We start from the raw sequence: 21,308 nt of genomic DNA on the forward strand, positions 1-21,308 counted from the left end.
TGGCAGTATGAGAATACTCATGTAAGCTTTAAAAAAATATATATGATGTGAGAATAATTATCGTTTTTTGTATTTTCTGGTTGCAATTTAGAAAAAGGTATCTTCAGCTATTGGTATCAAATTTAAAGTATTGAAAATATCAAACAATACCCAGGCCTAAATACCACCATGTTGCTCAACCTGTCAGGTTTAAAGTGTTTAAAAATAAATGTGTTTTTGCAAATTAATACAATATTGTAAAACAATATCCTGATATTCGAGGCCCCAACTGCTCTTCGCATTTTTGGCAGTACATGTGTGTATTTTTGCCTATACTGAAATATACTGAAGCATAACAACTCAACAGGCCAAGTGGTGATCTTTGCATTCTTTGCATGATGTTTTGCATTCATTTATTTTTGCATCTTGTTATAATAATATGACGTTGTTTGAATTTATCTTTGTTTTCTACACTTGTTCTTGCAGCCCCAGGTTCAAAGCTAAATACAGCCCTGCATCACAGTGGCCTTGCTATGCACAGTCTTTTATTGATGCTAGTAGGTGTTTTAATATTGCTTTAACCCGTTTAAAGCCGTACTTGTTCGCTAACATTAATTCTCATCATATCTGGCTCTCTCTAAATTAGCCTATTATGTTGTGATGAAGGCCAACTTGATATTATCGAAGGGGATTAGCAGGTTCTTTTGAAGAATGTGAAAGGGGAGGTCAGAGTACTGAGCAGATCTTAGAATAGAACAGATGTCAGTGGCCGCCTTTACACATGCAGGTCCTCGTCAGTCTCGATGAATTCATTTCTGAAGAATTTCAGAGTCAAAATGCACGCATTTATACAGGAGACCCTATTCTAAAAATACAAGGTGACTGAAAGTTTCTGCACAAAAGAATACAGTCTGATTATGTAACAAACTTTTAATGGAAAGCCTGCAGCCATGGATGTACCTAAAATATTACAGTACAGTTCCGAGTCTTTTTCTCACTTTTCAGACACCTGCCTCAGACTTGCGAAGGACTTGCTAATTAGCTGACAAGTTCAAACAACAGCTTTAGAAGCTGTTGGGGCTGAATGGGGCTACACTGGAGTAATCCTGAAACAGAAAAGGGAAACCTGACACTTTTTGGACTACTAGGGTTTTTTTTTGGGCAGCTTTTTTTTCTAGGAGTAAAACACACATAAGCCTATTATTATTTCTCACTGTGCTGGTATGATTTAGATTCAAAACCGAATAAAATGAATACAATTAACCTCCTAAAAACACACACGTACTGTTATCTGTTGACACAATACATATCATACAGTATCATACTACAAGGGTTACAATTCAAAATATTGTGATAAATTCTGATATTGTTAATAATTGAAAATCAAGGGCATCATTTCTGGGCTGAAAATGCAATAGTTTGATGGAGTATTCGGACCACTTTCATCATAATACTGGTCATTAATCTAAATAAAACAAAATAAAAACTCATTGCACTTTATTATTTTTTGTTCTATTTGCACTGTACACGTATTTGCATTATCTGGGCTAAGGACTTTTATTCTGAAATTTGACCTCACAAAGATAAGAGAGCAGCATCAGCTCATACCCTATTGGCTCTTAATCACTGTTAAATCACAAGTTCCAGTTCATTCGTGCTAATCAGCTCAGTCTATTACTTCACAATATCAGAAAGAGCAAAACCTGAGATTTAACCCTTTTAAGACCCTGTGTCCTCATATGGGGACATTACATTTCTGCCTATCTGCAGCATGATACTTTTTTTTTTAATAATGACCTTTTAGCCTTTTATAGAGACACTTCCTGTACCATCTAGCGGTCACAACATTTCACTCAATTGATTGAAAACAAAATGGGGAGAATCCCAGTCAAAAGTTTCTACAGCCAGTCCAGACACAGAAACAGAAACATGGCCAGCTAATCTCATCCAATTTTATTTATTTTTTAAACTAGTTTATTTTATTATTGTTAAAAGCTAAATTGGGTGCTTCTGGTCCTTTTCAATGTTTTTTTTTTAACATACATATTTCTTTTAGTTTTAATATACAAAAAACAAGAAAAAACAAAGACAGAACAACAGAAATGGCAGATCAGGCATTTGACAGGGGTCTTTAAAGGTCACCTTCCGTCGTTTTTTCTTTCATTTTAAAATGTCTAGTTGTGGTCTCTAGTATGAATGAATGACATGTGAGCCGTTTTTGTAAAAAAAAAAAGTGCTCAGGTGTCTCTGTATAGCTCTTTTTTAATGGACTGTTTTAGGGGTGTGTCCAAAATGACCGGATTCCAGCTTTGCTCATGAATATTCATACATGCAAACCGCATGCAAATATCTCTCCTCTGATTGGCTAGGAGCACTGCGACGCCCCTCCGCCGCTCTGCCGCTCACTGCCTCCCACCTCCTAACTGATGAGCGGTGATGTTGCGTCGCTTCAGCTCCGCCTCTGGGAGTTTCTCGAGCCAAGGTGGGCTGGTCTGTGAGTTTCTGCCTACGTAGGCAGAAAGATAATTCAAAATTCACCCGTTTTTCGGGGGGGGGGGGGGGGGGGAGAGGGGATTTCTTTGCTTAGCTCCTGCAGACAATGGGGGCTGCAAAACAGTTTAATGTGCATTCAACTCGGAGAGACCTACTGTATTCCACAAAAAACAAGAAAAATCGGATTTTCGCGGAAGGTGAGCTTTAAAGGGACATTTAAATGCTATACATAGGTTTATATTAAGCACAAAGAAAGAAAGACAAATCATGTGAAGACACAAAACACATGGATGTCTAAAATGCAATTTATGAATCAATGAAGTAAATCAGCTCAGAGCCAAGTAAGATTTCCAGTTTCTCCAGTATTTTTCTAATCTATTAGCCGCATGTCTTAATAAAAAGGCATTTTCTCCATGACAAAAGACAAAGTTTATTTTTTACTTTGTCTACTGAATCCACAACCGTGTGATCATTAACCCGCTTGGACAGTACAAGACAAAAAGCTACAAAGGACATTATGCGAGAAATACCCAATCACAGGCAACATAATTCATAAACAGCATCTCCTTCTCTTTTCTATACTCTGAACATTCTGAAAAGTACACTGAAGAATGTTTAAGTCAGCGGTTTGGCTAAATGCTGTCCATTGTTATTGGTCACCTGCTCTCTGGACCAGCTCAACTACCACTGTGCCAGCTGAATGTTCCACTTACCCTTCTATTGAACCAAAAAGGCCCACATGGTGCACCAATCACCCTCCTGATGCGAGTTGATTCCCTCAGTCCGGAAAGCTTTAGAAAGCCTTGGCTGGATGTCATAGCCAATTTAGTGAACCAACCTGAATCCAATGATGGATTTAATGTTGTTAGTACTCCTTATTGTTTTAGATAAAGTTTTACATAATAGTTCTCAGTGGTTCTTTCTCATGCACTTAGGTTTGTTTTTCCTGTCTGCTGTAGGAATCTCGGCCCTGGCCATCTGCTAGTTTGTGGCGTTGGCTGTTTTAAACCACGATATATAAATGCATTTGAATTGAATTAAATTGAATGAAGGCTTTTACATATTGCTCATTCCCACACACTCACTTAACATAATCACTTAAGTCACACAGTCAGCTGATGGAAGAAGCACATGTGCATGTAAATTACTTTCAAGGATTGGTCCAGATCTTATGCATAGATTAAAATGCTGTGCATTTATAATTCTAGTATTTTTATTGTAGAGACATATGGGAGACATTCTGTATATCACAAGAAACAAACATCTTGTGAACTCAATCATGTCTAACGACTACGTTCAGTGTTTGGGAGCAGGGTAAACACAAAAATGTTGGTTTAAAGTGATGACATCTCCTGTGGCAATAAATGATCTTCTAACATCAAGCATCAATTGGTGTTATTTTGATTACTGTACTTGTTTTAATGCAACCACTATCAAACATACATGTTTTTTTTTTCTTCCTAATAACAGTAATTGATTATATAGAACATACACCATGCTCAATATTAGGGCTGCACGATATTGGAATAAATTTACATTGCAAATGTTCTTTTTTCGACTATATATATATATATATATTGCGATATTAAACAATGTAGAGCCCATGATGTCCGGTGTCCGGACCGATCAAGAGCTGAGTCAGCACTAAGTCCTCAAAACCCGAAGAAAACAGCAAAACAGCAGTAATCGGCCCTTTAATCAGGCATTTAAATGGCTTTTTAAAAGGTAAATACAAGCATTTTTCTGGGATTGAAAACGTGAATTCAGCTGTAACTGGAAATATCTGTGCTAAACTGTGCTGGACTGAGGTGCACAGCTTTTGACACATGCGTTTACAAGCAAATGCTCAGCCATGTGAATGGAGGCCATGCGGTTACCTCGTGTTTACTCCTGCTACCCCTACCCTTGTGCTCCCCCTCCCCCCCTGCGCTTCTCAGGCAGCAGCAGCCTGTCACTTACACAGACACAGAGACATCGCTGTGTATCTACTTCTTGTGACGAGAATCAAAAAACACTGCAACATGATGTGTTTGATTTAATTATCTTAAGTGACATTGCACATGTGCTGCGATGTGACTATTGCGCATGCAATGACACATCGCAATGACCATGCTTAAACGATATATCGCGCAGCCCTACTCAATGTGTGAGAATCATGGAAGATGCACGAGAGAAGAGATGTCAGCATTTGGATATGGTCTATATATTAGTCTAAAGTATACAGTTTCTAAAAGGTCAAATCTAAGTAACACAGCTTGTAATATGAATGTAATCTCAATAGCCTATAATGTGGGTCGAACTCTACTGTAATGCTTCCACAAGCATTAATGCAGAGCAGATAATGATGAATACCTCACACTTGACTTTAAATACATTGCTTTAAACAGGGTCAGGTTTTTATAAACCTGAGGCCAGGGAATTTAAATAGTCCCGCTACTTGTGGATGATCAGATTGTCCAAATGGAAACCCATGGAGGGAGCGTACCGGTCTTTGCCATTTGACATTGCTTAACTTCATCTGCCCTCCCTGCAATAAAAGCGGGCAGACAAGGAGGCGCTGTTCAATGACTAGGTCACAAGGACAGACCTATTAGAACGAATTGGATAAAGTAGAGTCCTTGATTCCAGCAAACTCTTAATGCCCCATGTAGTGTCATCATATCAGATTAAGGGTCATCAGTGTGGGGTCGCCATACAAGGTTACTGCAGCTCAGAGAGGTTCATGTGAGCATGATAGCATAATGCATAAATCACAGACTCATGCATTGTGCTCACATAAAGCTCTCTGATTTATGGAGTGACATGCTGAGCAGAAAATCCCACGTTCCACCATGTTAGGCTTATAAATATGCCTTTATCCTAACCTTAACCTCAAACCATCCATATCCTATACTTCATTGTATTTTATATTTCTTGCCTGAGGGTCCACTTGTGATGCTTATGTTGGTTTATGTGCCAAAATAAACCCACATAATTCATTTTACGTGACCTCTCCTCAACCTCTCTTTATGCCTGAGAATTAAACATACTGTAGCATTTTGGTTACAGTGCCTTTAGACTGATGCATAAGTCCTGGGTGCTGCTGCTGTTTATGCTTTTGGACCTATTATAATAAATTTGCCAGTGTAATCTTACTAAACTACCTCAACAGATGAATATAGACTGTAAATCACATACCAAAAAGATCCAATATATAGACTGTGGAGTTAGGAATTATATCTGAAATTTTAAAAGGATATTTAACAACAAAATATGGTTTTCTGTTACATGGTGGTAATACAATTCACTATACAATAATGTAACACATTATTTACAGTACATTAGTATTACATTACAAATACTATATTCTAACCTAAACTTTAAAGAGTTCAGCTATAAGATATAAGATTAATATCTAACCCTAATATAAGGTATAAGGTTAATTTGAGATATAAGGTTAATATGAGATTAGGTTTTAGGGTTGATTTAATCATGAATGAATGAATCATTTACATTCAGCTGAGAGTTCAGCTGAAGTTCAGTGAAAGCCCAAAAAGCAGAGTATATAAAACAAAGTAAGACTGTTTTTTAATGTTAATAAAATGTTTGAACAGATTTACACCATCATAGAAATCCATAGTTTCATTTGTGTAATATACGAATGCTGGGCTGTTAGCAGAGTAACATAATATTACTAGGGGTGTCACGATCTCGATATTTTATCGAAATCGAATCGAAATGAGGTCACGATCTCGAGTATCGAAGTCAAAAAGAGGATCGACGATCCCTCCCGCGCGCGCTACGCAAATAGCGCAGCGCGCTACGCAAATGGCGCGGCACCAACACAGCGCATCCTATTCATTTAAATAGAGAGAGCCGCTGCATGAGCGCAGTCGGCGGGAGTGTGATCACTGTTTTTATCTGTCCAACGGGGGAGGGGGGGCGGGGGTTGGGCGCGCAGGTTTTGTATCTGTATCTAACGGAGGGGTGGGTGCGCGCAGGTGAGAGCGTGTGAACTCGCTGAAATGCGTGTGTCAGTGTGACTTGAGAACACTGACTATAGATCACAGTGAGGTGGATTAAAAATCTTAAACTTATAATTGACTACACCTGTTGCTTTCCATTGAATTAAAAAAACATCTTTCTCTCAGATAAAGTAAACACAAGCGTGTTTCTGACTAAAATAAAAGCTTTTCAGGAGAGATATAAGTTATGTGTAAATATTTATAAGACAATACCCACATCACTTATCTAACCAGCCTGTACTGATTTCTGCCCCCCAATAATGCTTTCAATAACCTCTTGTAACCCCTGGGAGCCAGGGGTTACACTCTAATAGCCTTTAATAGTCTTCAGTAGCCTTTAAAAGACTTACCTGGCGGCCGTGGTGTGTCCACTAAACTCCGTAGTTATAAACATCCTGAGGTTAGCAGCGCGCTAACTGACCTGTTTATAATGTAATCCGAGCAGTGCCTCCGTGTCGGCTGTTCTAACCTGCTGCTGTTAGCTGCTTGGGCTGAAAGATGAACTGTAGTGAGCTGTATTATCCGGTTAGTGGGGTTAAAACCTTTATTTGTTTACAGAAACAGTAAAAACGGACTGGCTGAGCTCTGTAGCCCGTGGCTGGGCTGTACTGAAGTAGTGACTGAGTGAAGAGAGCGGGGTGCTGCAGCTCCGACTAGTGGTTGGATGAAGAACTGCAGCTTCATGTAATGAGCAGTTTCACCAGCCATCCACACACAGCTCTGATAAACTGCTTGTTTTAATAGTGCACACTGTTGCTACCAAAAAAAGTCACTAGATGGCATTACCATATATATCTTAATAAATAATAATAATAATATTTATAATATTTATAATAATAATAATAATAATAAATATATTATTTAAATTTTATGAGGCATAAAATAATAACAAGAAAAAAAAACAAGAAAATCGAGAATCGAATCGAATCGTGACCCTCAAATCGAAAATGAAATCGAATCGAGGATTTAGAGAATCGTGACACCCCTAAATATTACATATTAAAATAGATGGAGACACACCTATACTAAAGACGTTTAAGGTTTAAACCTGCATTTAACTTCATTCTAATATCTGTCCCACTCAACAGTGTTCTCTCTCTCTCTCTCTCTCTCAGTATAAATGTGAGTAACTCATCATTTAACCCAAAGTGAGAGACCTTCTACTTGTCACCTAATGATCTTTTCCCAGATTCTCCCACTTCAGTTTTACTGCTCTAATTGGAAGTCCTCATCTCTGCCAGTGTTGTAACACTGTCTCTGCTTCACATTTTGCTGAAGGAGTGAGTGTCTGTGCCATCCCACTCAACAGAGGAACTGTGTAATGAGGCTGCATGAGCTAATCTATCAGGTAGAAATGCTGTGGGCTCTAGCAAAAGCCAGAGTTAACCCTTACATTTCACAATGAGTCAAACACAGCTCATTTCTTGTACTAACATTAGGGGCCACAGTGATAGTCCCCTGATAAAGACAGTGGAAAAGTGGAAAATAATCCTTTTTTTTCTTCGCTCCCTGATTTCTTCTGTTCATTTCTAAATATATTAGTTGTAATTAGATTAACAATATAAGACACTACTGGCCTTCTGTGAGTGAACTGCTGGAACTAGTGAGTAATTTGGGGTGAATGCAATGTATTAAAGGCCTCCTTGTTAAGAAAAATAAAAATCTTATTTTTTTTAAAGTCTGGAATTTAGGTAGCTTAAATGCACCCTTTAAAAAAACCTTAACATCAGTGGCAGACTTCAAATTTAAGCTTTAATTAAAATGCTGAACCCATTCAGAAAACTCACATACTCTTTGCATATTCACATGTAAAGATATTACATAATGTTAAAAATATAAGTAAAAACTAAATATATAAAAATATATAGACTAAATATGAAAAAAGCAGTTCACATCTCAGACATTTGTAGAAAATTAATATGGTAGTGTGTTATGATCAGAAATTGAGTAATTCTAATAGGGTATTGCTTAGCTTTACAGCAGTTAAAATAAAATAATAATAAAATAATTTCCTTCATTGTTTGTTTTTGTATGTATGTATGTATGTATGTATGTATGTATTTATTACTATTATCTGGGCTCAAAACTTTTGTTGTAAAATTTAAACTGTCAAAAAGAGCAGAGAAGTCCCTCCCCTATTGTCTCTCACTCATTGTCAGAGCTCCAGGTCAGAATCAGCTGATCAGGTTTCTATTGCTCCAAAATGACAAAAACAGCAAAACGAGAAATTTATCTCTGCTGACATTTAGTAATAAGATGTATAATCTGTAATCTTTAAGCATTTGTGGAGACAAGTTAGCTTGGTAGGTTAGACTGAGTAAGTCTTGCTGTTTCTATATGATGTGTATAATGTCAGTAGGTTTTTCTGACTCAGAGTTATGAACAGACATGTAAAAAGTACTAGAGAACCAGACCTGAGTAAAAGTACAAGTGCTTTATCAAAAAAGTGACCTGAGTAGAAGTTAAGTGTTGAAGCACAACACTTAAGTGAAAGTACTAAAGTATTCAATGTTGTTTGCACTTAGGGACTGCAAGTAGTTTATGCTAAGATTGACTAAAGTACTAAAAGTAAAAGTACGGTACTGTGTTATGTAGTTAAAACAGAAAGTAGTGCAAAGTGAAAGGCAGAACGGGAGCAGCGAGGTCTTCTAATAAGATTAGTTTGATCACTTGATTCGCTCCATGATGAGGAGCTTCATCAAACCCCGTGACAGTGCAGAGCATCCACCGCTCTGGCTTTAATGATAATGTGGGTTTGGAATGATTTGTAAGATTTTTATGATTGACGATGCAACACATAAAAAAGTATCAGAATAAAAGTGTTAAACTCATGAAAATATGTAGTGAAGTAAAAGTAGAAGTAGGTAAACAAAATAATACTCCAAAAGACTGAGATACAGTATTAAGGAAATACTAAAGTAGTTTTACTTCACTATCTCTTAATACAAAAAAGATGATCCTGTGTTTTTGACTACTCATACAAAATAACAAAACATAATATTGTATAGTGTACAAAACATAATATACAGCTCTGAAAAAAATAAGAGACAACTTAAAAATGATGAGTTTCTATGATTTTACCAAATTGATACCAATACCAAGGAAGATGGATGATAACAACCATCAAACCAAGCTAAACTGCTTGAATTATTGCACCAGGAGTGGCATAATGTTATCCAAAATCAGTGTGTAAGACTGGTGGAAGACACATGCCAAGATGCATGAAAACTGTTATTAAAAACCAGCGTTATTCCACAAAATATTGATTTCTGAACTCTGAAAACTTTATAAATATGAACTGTTTTCTTTGCATTATTTGAGGTGTCTTTTTTGCTATTTCTGTTATTTAGACATTGCTCATTTTCTGCAAAAAAAAAAGCAAAATCAGAAAAACTGATTCAGAAACTGAAGTGGTGTCTTTTATTTTTTACCAGAGCTGTAAGTCTATCCCCTAAATCATACCATCATGTAATTCCAGCTAAAGACTGACTGGTTTGAACTTAGTGCTGCCTTCAAGTGCATGTCTTTATCAGTGTACTTACTCCAAATTTTTAATCGCAATTTGTATTTTGCAGAAATGTGCCAAAAAACACATGAAAAATCAACCTACCTAATGTTTCCTATATCGTTTAAGTGAGGTGAGTTGAAACACAATACACAATAGCTTCTAAGTAAATCTACACTATAGGTATAGCGTTAAATTCACCATTACAAGTCAGTATATGAAGTTTACCTGGGTATCCAGCCGACAACGCCACCGATGATCTGATCACCAAAGATGGACGAGTGGAGCATGGCTTGTAATCCCTCCTGCGAAGCACACACCGCCGCTGCCATTGTAGCAGACTCTCAGATTCCTGTGTCATTCCTGAGATTAGATCTTCAAGCCGTGTCAGGAGAGGACAATTGAAAACATCTCTCCCTCCAGCATTCCCATCTCACCTGTGCACACACACAGAGCAGTTTGTGTTATTCACAAAGGAAATGAGATAGCAGTACTGTACACACAAATAAACCTTTTCACAGGGTAGACACAGGGGCAGAAAAGGCTAATTAGCCTATCCAATCAAGTGTTATGGGTTATATTTTCATTCAGATATTATAAAACTACAGAAGAATCTGATGAAACATATATTATGCCATTTTATATTTATTTTGGTCATAGTCCAGGTAAGGTTATACATTTCTTAGATTAGAGTCCAAGTCAAGTCACAAGCCATCAGTCACATCACAAGCTTTCACAAGCTTTTAAGTTATAATCCAAGTCAAGTCACAAGTCTAAGTCAACTCATGAGCCATTAGCCTACAGCCCAAGTCAAGGAACAAGTCTTTAGGTTATAGTCCAAGTCAAGTCACAGGTAGTCTAGAGCACAGTGAAGTCATGAGCCTTTAAGCTAGAGGTCAAGTCAAGGCGCAAATCCTTAGGCTAGACTCAAGTCAGGTCATTTAGGCTAGAGCCCAAATTAAGTCACTAGTCTTTTGACTAGAGTCCAAATCAAACCCAAAACCTTTAGGCTAGAGTTCAAGTCAACTTATAAGCCTTTAGGTTAGAGTTCAAGTCAACTTATGAGCCTTTAGGCTAGAGCACAAGTCACGTTGAAAACCTTTAGGTTAGAGTCAAAGTCAAGTCATGAGCCATTAGGCCTGAGTTCAAGTCAAGTCACAGGCTTTTAAGTTATAATCCAAGTCAAGTAACAAGCCTTTAGCCTAGAGCCCACAAGCCTTTAGGTTATAGTTTATCTCAAGTCAGAAATATTTAGGCTAGACCTTAAGTAAAGCCAAAAGTCCTTAGGCTAGATTCCAAGTCAAGTCATGAGCCTTCAGATTAAAGCCTAAATCAAGGCACATGTTTTTAAGCTTTTGTCAAAATCAAGTCACAATCCTTAGATAAGAATTCTCAAAGAAGTCATTTTGAGATTGGTCTATCCTTGTGCTAAGTAGACTTACTATAGTAGAGTTATCATCGCAAAATTTTTTTCCTTATCTATGAAAATAAGCCTTAAAAGTATTTTTTAGAAGCCAAGATGTAGTTCGACCTTTATACTCCTGCACAAAACAATAAAAGCCCCCAAATACTTTCATGACATGGCAATTTGTGGCAAACATTATTTTCTTTAACATTTAGACAAGTTACTGTGGTTACGTTTGGTAGAAATGTAAATGATGACAAATAACAATAAACAACAAAAAAACATTAATTAATGCATTCCAAATAGAACAGTTAAAAAAATTATTTATTCTTTTCCATTGATAATTAGCGGGACTTTCAGGGGATATGTGACCAAAAGGCTGAGACTAATATTATCCAAATAAAATGCTAATTGGTATATTTCTGTACAGAACATGGGCACCAAACGAACATTTAAATATGAGCAGTAATGGGTTAAATATAGCTCCTGAATGAGCTGTTCAAGCATTCTTCTCTGTCTCTCTCTCTCTCTTTCCCTCTCCCTCGTGTCACACCTCAAGGCTCCTCCGTTCTAACAGGGGCCGGCAAACCTCATTAACATCTGCTCACAGTCAATTAACCCATCACGCCTAATGTAACCTGCTGACCACAAAGCAGCGCTTCATGATATTAATAGATAAGAATGGAAGGTTAACGTGGTAATCTATTAAAATAAGACGCCGCTCTGTCCTCTCCTTCAGCATCTTCATTTAGACTGCAGTTTATTCCACCCACCTGCGGCACATTTATCCGCAGCTTTGCTTTGCCCTTCATGATGAGAAGCAGGTACGTGTGTGGATGCAAGCGTGTGCGTGTCCATTTTCTTATATAGGTACTAGAACAGTGTCCCTGTCACACAAAAACATGAATGAAAATGCTTTCAATAGAAATGTCATTGAAAAAGGTATATACATTGTGTGAATACACTGAATGTGAATAATGTCTCAGAGAGTGCTTGTCTGTTTACACAGAAAATTTAACCAGATGCTGCAAGTCACAATTATTGAGTGGTTCCACAGGGGGCGACTTGGGAACTCTCACATCTGTATGAGTTGAGGTGTTGTCTTGGCTACCTTAAGGAGCATCTTTCTCTCAGATAAAGTTAATAATATATCTTTGTTAAAGAAAAAACTTGTCATTTTCAGTCTTATTTTTCATGTTTAACTGTTATAGTTGGATAGAGTTCAGTTTGTTAAGGCTCTAATTGTTCTATTATTTTGTACATGACTGTTCCTGTATTTTTTTATTATTTATTTTGTTATTGTTGCTGTATTAATAGTGCACACTGCTGCTACCAAAAAAGCCACTAGATGGCATTACATATATATCTTAATTAAATGATTTAAATTTGACCATTAGTGCCTAATGTGGTGTATTACAGAACACTTGTATTCACCTTTTGAAATAAGATATTGTAAATTTGATGAATCAAACCAATGACTGACTAATCTAAAACTGGCATAGGCCTCTCTGCTGTAAAAAAAAAAAAGAAATTCGAAAATCGAAATCCGCTTCATTTTCCTCCAAACTGTCCAAACAACATAGCAGTGTTAAAGACACAGCTACACTTTATTTAGCATATTTTCCGCCATTCTCCCAGTTAAACTCAGTAACTCAGCATATTACACTATTCTCATTTAAATACTATTAAATATAATAGAGTAGAACATGCTCCATTATATACTTTGTATAATATTTCAATTATATACAGATCAAAGTTCGATATATACATTAAACTGATCAGCCATAACAATATAATCACCTTCTTGTTTCTGCTTTCCTTGTAGCTGTTCGTTACCATTAAACCTAGATTTTTGTATTAATCATTTGATTAATTGAAATATAGGGCTGGCCCGAATAGCGTTTTTTGAGCTCCGGATATTCGGCACTGATTCGAAGCGAATATTCGAATATTCGTTTTTTTAAAAAAGAGGTAAAAAAAAAAAAAAAAAAAAGCAAATCACGGCCCCTTTAATCCACTGAAAAATGTTCAATTTGCTCTGACCGACGAGACATATTCACCCCGGATTTTTGGTGTTTTTATCCCGGATTTTTGTGTTTTCACCTCATATTTTTTCTGTGTTTTTAGCCCAGATTTCTTTGTGTTTTCATCCCGGAATTTCTGCTGCCCTACACCGCGGCTTATCCGCTGCGCAAGCCAGCCCAGTAAATTGCTGTTTGTGTTTTCACACTTAGGTTATTTGCTTAAAAAAAACAAACAAAAAAAAACGTTTGTTCAGGAAGTATTTTATATTCTTAAACATTGTTGATTATATTAGAGGACAGTCATTGTAAACTGTACTTGGTCTATTTCGGTTAAAGGATCGTGCAGGGCATATTACTGATTTTGTATTTTTGCACTTGGGCTATAAGCTCAATATTAAATATTTCGTTTGTTTAGAAATTATTTTATATTTTTAAACCATGTTAAATTATATTAGAGTAGAGGAAAGTCATTGTTAATGACGTTATTGTACTTGGTCTATTTCGGTTTAAGCATTGTGCAGGGCATAGCCGTATTACTGATTTTGTATTTTTGCACTTGGGCTATAAGCTCAATATTAAATATTTCGTTTGCTTAGAAATTATTTTGTATTTTTAAACCATTTTAAATTATATTAGATAAGAGGAAATTCGTTCAGACATCATTTTTGTAGGCCAGGCTTTTGTAACCGATTTAGCCCCTACTGTTGCCACATTACCCCTTACGTTTTATTATATAAATCAGTTTCGAAGAGCCTGCATTTTTTTTATCATGTCTGCGCGAGACTGATTTTTAAACCCACTCTTCCACGCTCCCGCGTTTCTGTCTCGTTACCGCGCCGCAAAAAAATTGCTTCTTTTAATCCCGCGCCCGCCCGCCACATACACATTTCTGCCGCTCCCGCCCCACGTTCCTAATATAAATTAAATAAACTACATTTAATGCTTCAAATTTACTTATATATTTATTAAAACAGCAGCGCTGAATAGTGTGGTCCCGTTCCTTACCCCAGTCCAAACACCATCGGTGTGTGCGTGTGTGTGTCGGTCCATCCTGCGCGTTGAGAGTTTTCTTTAGGTTTTTTTTTTTTTACAATTATTACAGTTTTCTTAACTATTTATTAATTTGCTCCCGCATCGTCTGGATTAAACTCCCGCTCCAGCCAATAACAGTTCAGTTCTGTCCCGCGCGCAAGATATTCTGACGGGACCCGCGAGAACAGAAGTGGTTAGAGTGAGGTGGAACTCTGGAAAGGAGAAAAAAAACGAATATCCGAATACCAAAATTAAAAACCGAATACCTACTCAACGAACGAATATCCGAATACCCGAATATTCGGGTCCAGCCCTATTGAAATAACTCTTTTTTTTTTGTCAAACTGACTATTAAATAGCACAATTTCTTATAAATCATTACAGATACTTTACTTTGAAAGCACAAAGTAGTTATGAAAAAAAATGTATTCTACATAGAAGAAAAAGATGCATCAGGATGCATCGATAATGGTTTTATAATCGCATCACAGACCCCTAAATCATAATGGAATCAAATCGTAAGGTGCCTAGACATTCTCACCCATACTGGCCAGTAGGGGTGTGCCATATCGTATCGTACTTGATAATATCGCCAAAAATTGGAATATCGTAAACGATATTATACCCTTAAATATCGTGCCATATTACCTACCCCTAATTACCTAATTTAGCAAAAGGAAAATTCACACCGTTTTAATTACCCATTATATATCCACTAGAGACAGATTATATCTGTCCAGTATCATTTATTTTACTTTAATCCTGGATATTTGTAGATATTTGAAGTGCATTACTAGTATTATGACATTCTGGATCATTTACTTGTTACAAATCTGATAAAATCCTTTTTTTTTATATCTGTAAGCCTGCAATCTATAGCATGCAATAATAAAATTCTAAATAAATTAAATAATAATTGTCATATCGCCAAAAGTATCGTTATCGTGAAAATACCATGAAATATCGGGATATTATTTTAAAGCCATATTGCCCACCCCTACTGGCCAGCTTGTTCAAAGCAAGGTCAGAAAAATCATTTGTTAAAATTGCAGCCAGGCCTGATAGTGGGTGCCAGATGCATGGGATTGTCCATGTCAAAAGAAAACAAGCAACTCTGGCAGGAATCACATCCACATACAATGCAGGAGGCCCCACATGCATATCTGGGACATGACAAAAGTAATGGGACACGATACTATTTCTGTCCCAGAACATCCAGCTGTATCACCTCTGATGTGTAATATTCTACAGCTTAGGCCATATTGTGCTCCTCTTTCTGTAGCTGCTCTGCACGCTGTGTCAGGCTAACAGACGGCCTGGTTGAAGACTGCTTTCATTTCCAGTCCTGAGCTGACAGGGAAATAGTGAGTGAATGTAGCTGCATTGCCTTATCCAATCTCTTCTATCTTAATCAGTTTGCTGTTCATTAAAATCCCGAATAGCTGAAACAGCAGCGCACCAGCTGGAGAACCAAATGTGTGCTGTATAAGTGAAGTTAGAAAACTTTCCAAACACTTTATGTGTGAGTGATACTAATGAAGACTCACATTTACATTATAAAATATACAGTATAATATCAAAAGCCCTGTACTCTGCATTTTTCTTGTGTTTTGGTATTTTCCCTGAGGTACACTTACAATGCTTCTGCGGGATTTGTACCAAAAACAATCATATTTCATTTTTACATGACCTTTAAGACTGCTGTATGTAATTGATCTCTTTTCTGATTGGCTGCCTTGTATTGCATCTCATTCAACAAGCAGTCTATGCTGGAACACACTGTGTAATTCACATGAAAATGGGTTGAACGGGTAAACTGCTGGATTTTAAAATTTTGTTTAATGCAAAAGCCTGCATAAGACTGTGACAAAATTGTATCTCAGGTATCATGCAATGTATTCATAACCACGTTATGTGATGCAACTAATAGAAGGAAATAAATCTGACTTCTGTTTACGTTCACCACTACTGTGAACTATTCTCACTAACTATCTGAAGAGCAAAGCGTTTTAAATAATAATACATAATAAAAAAAATAATAAAAAAAACACTTTTAAACCAAGATTAAATTACTTCCGTACTGCTGGGTATGGGAAATGCCAAAATTTCTTTTCCCCTATATCTTAATCTTCTGGCACTCAGCAAATTGAAAATCAATGCATAGACTCAGGAACACTTCAAGAAATCACACACAAAGTTTGCTGTATAATCCACAAATGCTAGTTAAAGCTGTATCATGCAAAGAAGAAGCCATATGTCAAAATGATCCTGAATCTTTACTTTGCCAGGCTTTTGCCAGTCTTGTACTTTGTACTCAGGGATATCCAGATGATAATATTTTGATAATATTATCTATTGTAGAGCACGGGGTATTCAAAATCTTTTCCAAAAGTCAAATTGTGGCAGATTGATAAATTTGTACGCATCTTTGCTTCTGAGAGATTCCATCCCTCTAAAATTCTCCAATTTATACCCATTTATGTAGATTAGTTTCATGAAATGGAAAAATGCCCCACTTTCAGCATCTGATATGAGTTTTATTATGTATTATAAAATATGGATCTACAAAATTTGACTAAACATCAAATTCTGTTTTTACTTGCAAATATCTACATTTTCACAGCGTCTCAACTTTTTTTTTAGAAAAGGTGTTATAAATTTCACTAGTACAGATTTATCTACTTCTTGTAACTCTTCTGTCTGCCTGTCCAGGTAGTAGTTACCTGAATATGAAAGTGACTCTTCAGAGGAAATCTAGCCTCCTGTAGAAACTATTTATATTGATAGCAATGATTTGAACTGAGTGAGTGAGTAATGAGAAACTATGCATGATTATTAAAAGTGTTTATGGCCTGAAGTGTTGCATGAAGAGTAGTGGGGTGTGTAAGTATTTACTTATGTTAGCACTTCTCTCCAATTATGTGGGGGTGAGGCGGGTGAGGAAGGGATTCTAGTGAGCGGAGCGAAAGGCGCTGCGAGGAACAGAAGTGTTCGTCTTTGTGTTTGATTTGTTCCTGTGTCTCCTTGACTCAGTGTTTCAGTCTGGCAAAAGTATTTTATCTCTTTCCAGCAAGCGTGGGCCCTCGAGCCTCCTTCTTTTTGTGCATTTTCTCACGCATTTATTCCAGGAATTGATTGCCATGAAAGCAAACTCTGTTGAAGCCTTGGAAAACATAAAATCCTCTGAGTGTGCTGCTGGAGAGAGTGACTGCTCATTGACATTCAATGATCCGAAAAACCACTTCAGTTCATTTTTGTCAATGACAGAGCGATCACAGAGGTCTTAACGTTAATGACAAGCTGGTATTCGCATAGACGACACAGCCCAACAATCAATGCTTTCTATTTGGTTCAGTCTGACTTTGGATGGCCAGTTTGTTGAGCTTCACATATAAGAGTTGTGCATATTGTCATTTATGCCAATATTTGACTAAGGGAAATAAAAGGTAATAGGTACCACTTTATAAAAGACCCCTTTATAAAATTTTATTAAAGAGCTTTTAATAACCCTTTATATTAATAATACTAATAATCAGAGTGGCCCACTGTTCAGCCCAGTGTTCACCCAAGTCCAGTTTAAAATGAAATTTAAATTAATATAGTGAATAGAAACACTAAACGCAAGAACATTAATTTATTCAGTATTGATTCATCGATTAGATTGGATTAGATCAGGGAGGACTGTCAGCAGCTTGTGTCGATGAGAATTTTAAAGTAGAACGTGAGTTTAAGTATTAAACTACTGCATTAAGCAGTAATCACAATACACAATATCCTTTAGGCCAAGTGAAGATGTCTGAGGGAATCTGAAAACTTGGCTAACACCCTGGTGGATATTCAAGAACACTGCTATCCAGAGCCGGATGTGATGGTACATCTATTTGATATACCAACAGAACAGTGACACCAAACCAATTACAACCAATTTTCCAACTGTCCAAAACCAAGACTAACTGTGCTATATGGGGCTCTGGCTGCTGATGTCAAGGCAGCATGACCCAGAATTCAAACTTCTGCTGAGCCACTCCGAGCCTCATAATCTGTTTAAATATGAAAAAATGCATGCATCATGGAAAAAAGGGAAAATTAAATAAATATATATATAAGTATATGGTCCGTATGTTGAACTAATACATATTATCAAATGTCGCCGAGTCGTTAATCATTTGGGAAAGCGCTCCGGGGTCTGAGTGAGGTTAAAAGATTGCAGTAATAATCAAGGCTGGAGTGGCCTTTTCCAATCCTGCCGCCGCACTCTGATAGCGCCATTCAGCTTCATTAGCACATATTGACACACTTGTCCGTACGTTCATCTCTTAGCAACGTCGCTGCCTCATGACCTTTTTTACGACATTATCAATAGATGTCTTACATGGCTGCCCACAACACACACACACACACACACACACACACACACACACACACAGCTCAGATAATGATTGTGAAGTGCAGTGATTTTTCAACATCGAGAAAGTGGCAGTGGGAGAGAGGAGAGGGGCAGAGAGAGCAGAAGAGGGAGAAACTGAGAAAGTAAAAACGGATAGAAAGATTTGGATGGAGGAAACAAGGGCAGAGGAAAGAGACAAACAAATGTTAAGAGAAAGAAAAATACAGAAAAAGAAGAGGTAGGAGGGAGACAGGGAAACAAAAATGAGAAAGTAAAAAATGGATTAGGGTGAGAGAGGAAAAAAGGGGTGAAATAGTCAGGAGAATAAAAAGAATAAAATGATTAACAGAAAGAGTGCAAGGGAGAGATGGAAGAAAAATATTGAGGTAAAAGGACGGATAGATGGATGGATTGATGAAGGGATTTACATATATACACCATACATCAGTGGTGCTCAAATGTCTTTTTACTTGCCAAGACCAAGGTCACCAAACTTTCTGTTAGCGATCATGTTTGACTCAAGCTTGTAGCTTCTCTGTGTCCACATAAAAATTCATTATATGAATTACTCGCCTCAGAGCAGACAGAAAAACTGAACCACACCTGGTAAAAGACTCCACTTAAACACACGCAGATAAACACAACAAAATCAATGTCGTCAAAAATCGTCGATGCCATGTAAATTTATCGCACGATAAGCCGATAACAAACAACTGTTACAGGAAAAAAATATTTACACTTTCAAAGAGGTGAAACACTATAAATCAAAATTCACATTACATGTTTAGGGTCTATATCTCATTTGAATTTAGTGGTCTAATTTATTATATTATTTCCTACATTTGTATCAAAAGAATATCTTACATTATAAATAGTACTTGTTAACTATTAGTTAGAAGGTGAAGAAAATACATTAAGAGAATGTAGCTCTTAATATAAAACCTTTACATGTAACAACACACTCAAGCGAAACTAACAGCTATACTGCAGTATAACATATAACAGTTGTATAAAGCTCCAAACCTTTTTACAATGACTTTCAGTTTTCAACAAACACGTTAGTTTTAACACAAAAATCCTAAATAACGGGGTGAATTGAATTGGATAGAATGGATTAGGAGAGGCTAGTTAGTTCACCACTTTCAAAGTGGTTCAAGCACTTTCCAAGCACTTTCAAGACCCATTTTCAAGTTTTTCCAGCACCTTTTAGCTGTGGTAAATTAATGATAACGGTGATATCTCAAAGCACAATTTAGCAAAATTGTTATCAACACTTCACAGCGACTATGCTACTGAGAAAAAAAATCTTTCTAAGTTAATAGCAGAAATGATGGATTTATTGTTGTCAGTTCCACACAATTTAAATACCAATGTTCTTCACTGTATGTTTACCCTTACGAACCCTGCCCACTGCACACAGACATAGCTACCATTAGCTAACGTGGTGGCCCCTATTATAACATCAAAACATTGAAAATCTAAGCTTACTGTAAATTAACAGAAGCGCTTTATCCATTCTAATAAACAGTACTGAGGAGAGAAATGAGTGTAGATTAATATTATGGACTCATTTGACAGAAAATATATATTTAATATTTCTTTTAACATTTTTGTTTACTCAGGCAATCCCCAGCAGCAAGACCTGCAGGAATTATCAGCTGGCAAAGAAAAAGCCCACACACTCACACAAAACAAGCCCTGAATTCTGCACAAATTTACCTTTTAATGTAAATGACTTAACCAAGTCTGCTCTATCATTGCTATGGTTTACTTTCATTGAATGTTTAATGTTTTTTTTAACTTCCACCAAGCTAAACGTGACTTCACTGCTGTTCTGCTTTAGTAAACAATTATCTTCATGCACCAAATATCTGTGTATCTTTCTTTTAGACATTGCATATACAATGTATTTTATATTAAAAAATGTAATTTACACTTTCACAGAGCTGTAAGACCAAAAATCTAATTCATATTACATGTTCAGGGTCTATATCTCATCAGAGTTTAGTGGGTGAATTTCCTCTGTTATCCCCTACATGTATATTAAAATAATATCTTACATTATGAAGAGTACTTGTTAGCTATTAGTTAGTCGGTGAGGAAAATACATTCAAAGAATGTAGCTCTTAATAATAAACAGTTACATGTAACAACACACTGAGTCGAAACTAACAGCTATACTGCAGGCTGTGTACAATATACAGCTTTGGGAAAAAAAAATAAGGGACCACTTAAAAATAATGAGTTTCTTTGATTTTACCAAATTGAAAAGCACTGGAATATAATAAAGAGGAAGATTGATGATCACAAGCCATTAACCAAGCTGAACTGCTTGAATTTTTGCACCAGTGTGTAAAGCATAAAGTTGTCCAAAAGCAGTGTGTAAGACTGGTGGAGGAGAACATGCCAAGATGCTTGAATACTGTGATTAAAAAACTGGGTTATTTCACCAAATATATTGATTTCTGAACTCTTAAAA

General features: G+C 36.6%; 1 long non-coding RNA gene across 3 annotated transcripts in view; it reads right to left on the bottom strand.

Moving 5' to 3' along the window:
* LOC111192533 (uncharacterized) overlaps positions 1–21,308 on the bottom strand; it is a 167,269-nt gene that overhangs the window by 145,209 nt on the left and 752 nt on the right. For 2 of the 3 annotated variants that reach the window (XR_007424728.1, XR_007424726.1), the window contains exons 2-3: positions 12,160–12,273; positions 10,210–10,418 (exon numbers count right to left, since the gene is read on the bottom strand). This is a non-coding gene — a long non-coding RNA (uncharacterized LOC111192533). The remainder of the gene's footprint in view (positions 1–10,209; positions 10,419–12,159; positions 12,274–21,308) is intronic. The other variant, XR_007424727.1, reaches the window with a different exon arrangement.

Source organism: Astyanax mexicanus, chromosome 16 (genome assembly GCF_023375975.1).
Source record: "Astyanax mexicanus isolate ESR-SI-001 chromosome 16, AstMex3_surface, whole genome shotgun sequence".
In the NCBI taxonomy this organism is placed as follows: domain Eukaryota; kingdom Metazoa; phylum Chordata; class Actinopteri; order Characiformes; family Acestrorhamphidae; genus Astyanax; species Astyanax mexicanus.